Raw genomic sequence first — 6,000 nt, 5'->3', positions numbered from 1 at the left:
TTTATAATAATAAGCACTATTAAAATGAACTTGTATACCTGAAAGGTGGATGATGAGATAAATACACTTTTAAGAGATTAATGTTATGAAAATTATATTAGCAGCCCACGCGATAACTAGTATTGTAGTATATGAGGAAGTTTCAAAAGAGTTGTTTAAGACATATCAAAGGGTTGAGCTATAACAACTCGCATAAAGCCATAAAGTTGTCAACTGTGCAAAATCATAAAGCCAGTAATGGTGTATTAACCTAAATACGTGATGGAACGTTTCCCCCTAAGGTTTATTATCGGTTTTAACTCATTTATTGGTTTATTAATTGATCGATATCGTTTATCCTGGTATATTTAAAAAATCGGATTATTACAATAATTAATTTTTTACTTCTCGTTAGTTGGATAGTTAAGGCCGTGGCGCGAGGAACTTTTTGCGGAGAACACTACTCCGTTCCAGGTAGATAATTTAACTTGGCAAGTAATACTAAGTCCCTGAGGTCTCTGCAGACCAACTTTAACAATGGAGATGTTGCAAATTTAGTTGGAGACTCGGAGTGTAGGAGAGGGTGATCAAAGATGGCGGATATTGTGTGGGCGCTCTCTCCCTCGCCCTTTCTCACTCTTCGCCCGTCTCCTCTGTTCTAAGTTCTGATCAAAGACGCACACACGCTCCACACACACATACACATACACGCACGCCCTCCTCTTCCTTATTATAATGTGATGCCGTCGTGGCAATTTCAAGCCTCCACCCCGGCTCTCCTTAAAGCAAAGGGAAGACATTAGCTTCCCTCCTGTACAAGGGCTCCCTTATTGCTCAAACCCTAAGGACTTCCAGCCCCACCCCCGAAGTCGTCCCACCCCTGATTGATAGACAGAACAAACTTACTTTCACGGACAATCCAAATCAACCCGGGGCCCTTTCCCACTTGTCAACTACAGACGCTTACTAGTCTTCCTCAGTCCGGTACAATTATTTTTAAATTACTCGGAAGGGAGTTTTAGGGAAAAAGTAATCCCTTGCATTTATCTCCAAACGTCCCTTTTATTCTTTCTTTTTTTTTCAATTTCAAGAGAAGAGCCCCCAAATCACTTCAACAATTGCTTTTTAGCCCGACGTTTATCATGGTTTTTACTTCTCAATTGATAAATTGTAAGATAAAACGGCATCATCCTGCATATAGCCAATTACAATATTCCTCCAAACTTATTAAATGTACGACTTATATAATTTTTCTAATCTTCCACCCCAAAAAATTAATTGTAACAATACAAAGAAATGAATCTTGTTAAAAATACGTTAAATTAAAATGTCTAAAATACCATAAAATAATAACTATTCTAAATTTCTTTTTTTTATTGAATTTCAAATGTATCTTGGGTGATTGATCACAAAATTGTCTAAAATACCATAAAATAATAACTGTAGTAAATAAATAAATTTAATATTATTTCTGTTCTTTTTTACACTGATGCTTTTCCCTCGGAAAACTGCTTTTTTTTGTTTATTTTTAAAATAATTTATGGTTTAGTTTTTTTCTTGTTGATTTTTGTTTTTGTTTTTGTTCTTGGAATCAATTCTGGCGGCATTAGATCCCCGGCATACTACATCTTAGTCTATCTTTACTTTCTTTATTGCATTTCAACTGTATTTTGGGTGATTCTTCAAAAAATTGTTTAAAATGCCATAAAATAATAACTGTTTTAAATCAATTCTGTATGATTTCTGTTCTTTTTAAGACTAATGCTTTTCCCTCGGAAACTGCTTTTTCTATTTATTTTTAAAATAATTTATGGTTTAGTTTTTTTTCTTGTTGATTTTTTGTTTTCGTTTTTGTTCTTGGAATCAATTCTTGCGGCATTAGATCCCCCGCATACCCCGTTCTTAGACTATCTTTACTTTATTTATGGGATTTCAACTGTATCTTCGGTGATTCATCACAACATTATCTAAAATGCCAAAAAATAATAACGGTTTTAAATCAATTATGTATTATTTCTGTTCTTTTTTACACTAATGCTTATCCCTCGGAATAGTTATGTTTTTTTTTGTTGATTTTTTGTTTACGTTTTTGTACTTGGAATCTCTTTTTGCGGCATTAGATCCACAGCATACTCCACTCTCAGTTTATCTTTTCTTTGTTTATTGGATTTCAGCTGTATCTTGGGTGATCTGCAATCCCGCCTCTTTCACTACTTTTCGAGTTCTTTGATCGTTTCTTTTGAATTCTTTGGGCTGGTGCAAGCATGACTACATTAAGGGCAAAACTGTTTGATACATATATGCTTTATATTTATACTCCTTTTGCTTCTAAAATCAATTGCATAAATATTTTTTCAAACGCGAATTTAAAAAGAATTGGGGTAGCAGGTCGCCTTGTTATGAATGTTTCTGCCATGATAGAAAATGGCAGAAACTCAAAAATAACGACAAAAATAAATAGGGCACCTCAAATATCATCAAAACTACTCTAATACGAAACTAGTCTTGAATGAAGAATAATGGAAAATCAATGGACAAAATGATGCATGGTTACATTCTGACACCAATGGTCAGAAAAAGGAAAATAAAAAGTCATCAAAAACAGAGACACACCCTGGCCTATTTTTATGACACCCTTTTGAAAAAATCGACACCGAACAAGCATAACTGAAGTCGACTGGGGGAGGCACTAATGCTTATCCCTCGGAATAGTTTTTTTTTTTTTGTTGATTTTTTGTTTACGTTTTTGTTCTTGGAATCTCTTTCTGCGGCATGACTACCCTGCGAAAAAAAAAACATTATACGTAACATATAATATAAAAAAAATTAATTCCAATTCTTAAACTTGAAAAAAAAACGAAAAAAAAAGTACACGTTATTTGATATTATTATTATTCATCTATGCAGAAATTTTTGAAAAAGAGAAAAGCTATAGTTAGTAGATGTTAGTAAACACTTATGAGCCAAATCTCATCATCATAGATCAACAAATATTGACTGAAGAGACTTGCACACGAATCGTGTAAATTGAGGCAAATTCAAATTGTTCCATTCGATGATTTTAAATATTCATACACCGTTAGAGTATCAAATGCAAAACGATTCAATTGATTTTTATTAAAATAGCAAGGTGTAAAAAATAACAAATTATAATATTTTATTATATTATTATAAAATACCTAATTACTAAACTAAACTCTGACAAAAAAAAATACTCTGTGTGGAATTTCCTGCATTTCTTTAATTTTGCTGTTTTTTAAACTTGATAGTATTTGGATAAACTCAATTTAACAATAAACTATCAATAATAAATTTAAAAAGATAAAAATTATGTCATGTTGAAATTCTCCAATTATTGTGCTAATTAGTTTGTAATCTTATTATCCGAATTCTGGATTATTATGTCAGAATTGGAATTATTACTGATTTCTAGAGAAAATGATCCTGATTCTAAATGTCAAAAAAGGAAAGAAAAGAAAAACAGCCATATAGCACTTTAAAAAATCAATGATCTGATTTTTATAGGGTTTTTACCAGTCAAAATAGATTGTCTTTTATATTTTAACATTTCACTTTTTCCATTATCTTTATCTAATTTCAATTTAACCTTTAGTGTCTTCATTAAATAATTTTCATAAAATAAAAAATAGCATTTGGCCAACAGATCAAATAAGGTCAAGTGTGATATGTTAATTATGTATCAAATTTCTTTTACTGTGTACATAAGTAAATTAAAATGTATTATCCACAATATCTTTTTTCTACTGAATTCGTCAAGTTTAAAATCTTTATGTATTTATTTCTGTTTCAACTTCCAAAAAATAGAATGACCATGAGAATATTAAATGAAAAATTTATTACTAAATGTAAATAACGTTACAGTACGTACACGAGGAGTTATGCATGAAATAAAAGAAACCGATGTTGAAAAGTACCCACATTCATCTTCAAATTATAAGACATTTTTATCAGGCGGTTTTCGAAAGGGTTGTTTATGAATTCACCCCGTGTACCGGCTTCCACCCTTATTTACGTTTCAATGGATACATTTCTGAAAAGGTAATTCAAACACTTAAAAGCACACGCCGTACATTATTGACGTAAACGGACCGATAAAAAAATAAACATGTAGATTTATTTTAAAAATGTTAATAAAATATTTAGTTGTTATAATTATTATAATATAATATTATAATTAAAGTAATTATTATGCACCTATTCATAAGTTTGGCAGTTTGGCTTGGAATAACGTATTGAAACAATAGGTTTATATACGGTAAAACCTGGACAGATAAAGTGATCAGTTTTTTTTTCCATGAACATATAAAAATCCGGTTTTTTGCCCAAAAATCGCGAATAACTCGAAAACTGTTGAGAAATCGGTCAAAATGGAAGCTGACCAATTATTAAAATTTTCTTTCGACTGCTGTAGGGCGCCGTTTCAAGACGATTTCCTGACTCCACAACTCAATTTCAAGTTTTCGTAAAAAGTGAAAAAATTGACATTCCAGAATTTTTGTATTTACTAATGAATGACTGAAGTTAGGAAAACATTTAAAAATGTCACCTTGTTCAGCGAAATTTTTTCTAAAATAAGACCTAGCGCAGGTCTATGACTTAATAGGCTGAGAAAATATGCATTTCCAAATTTGGCCATTTTGTCTTGCAAAAATCAGGTGGTCGGTTTTTTTTATGAGCAGTGTAGTTCTAACGAACAGGATAATAAAAATTATCTATAAAAAATAAAACTTTTCCTTCGGAAAAATTAAAACGATATTTTTTTTCAAAGCATTTTTTATAGATCTGTTCTGCTGATTCAACATAATTTGTATATCTTGTGTAAAAAGGGGCGTCGGTGGCCGCAACGGTTTAGGCGTACCATCACTGGTAAAGGTCCCAAGTTCGAATCCAGCCGGCAACAGTTGAAATAGTTGAAATACATCGTAAAAAAAGTCATGTAATCCAAATTTTTTTAAAAATCGTATTATAATCGTATGATGGACTATGATTGCTGGCAAAAATATTTTTTAAATGTTAAAATAAATTTCAAATAATAAATTCACTAGTTTTTATGGTCCGCTTGACCAAATAACATCTTTCAATTAATTAATCTGCATTTAAGGTATTGGTTGAGATAAAAAAAAGTCAGTGTCATAAGCGGGATTCGAACCCACGACCTTTTCTCAATACGCCGCTGCTCTACCACTTGAGCTATTGTCCCGATAACGCAAGTGGTAGAGCAGCAGCGTATTTAGCCGAAGGTCGTGGGTTCGAATCCCGCTTATGACACTGACGTTTTTATCTCTACCAATACCTTAAATGCAGGTTTTTCAAATAATATTTGAATTTAAAATATTTACTCTGCTATTTATGTTCCATCAGTTATTGAAAGGAACAAAAATTATATATTGATAATTTGATAATTATTGTTTGTTCACCTCTAATTTTTATAATGTTCAAAAGTAGAAGGTTGGTTTTTTTTGCAATTTTCATGGTAGGCTGAGAGAAAAAATTCTATGAATTACGTTGTTTCAAAAAAATTATTTTGTGAAATCGCTGAAGTTCTAACTAAGTTCATTTCACTCCCAAACTGACGTATAAATACCCAATTTTATTGAAATATTCACCCAACCGGCTTTGTGCGGTGTAAGTTTTATGGCAACATATTTAATTTTATTCAGCGAGATAAAAGGGAAGAAGGGGAGACTAGGAAATTCGATTTACCTAAACTCATCATGGTCCTTGGGCCCAGCATCCGTCAATTTTTGTCTGGATGAGTCAGAGGTAAAATAACCTCGGGAGACTGGTCCGAGGGGAGCGGCCCCTTTGCGTTTATACTTTCAATATTGGAAAGGAATGCCTCTGTATTTATTATACATATCCTCCAAAAAAGGAGCCGCCGAGGGGACGGGAAAGAGCCAAGTTTTTACTCGCAATTTATTCTATTGGGAGAAGACAAGGTGGGGGAGCACATGGCGGGTAAGTCCTTAGGGATCTCTCCTGGAAATGTCGATAGGGGCT

Source organism: Cimex lectularius, unplaced genomic scaffold, assembly GCF_000648675.2.
Source record: "Cimex lectularius strain Harlan isolate CLEC.00 unplaced genomic scaffold, Clec_2.1 scaffold121, whole genome shotgun sequence".
Lineage (NCBI taxonomy): Eukaryota > Metazoa > Arthropoda > Insecta > Hemiptera > Cimicidae > Cimex > Cimex lectularius.
Note: the sequence above shows the minus strand (reverse complement) of the source record.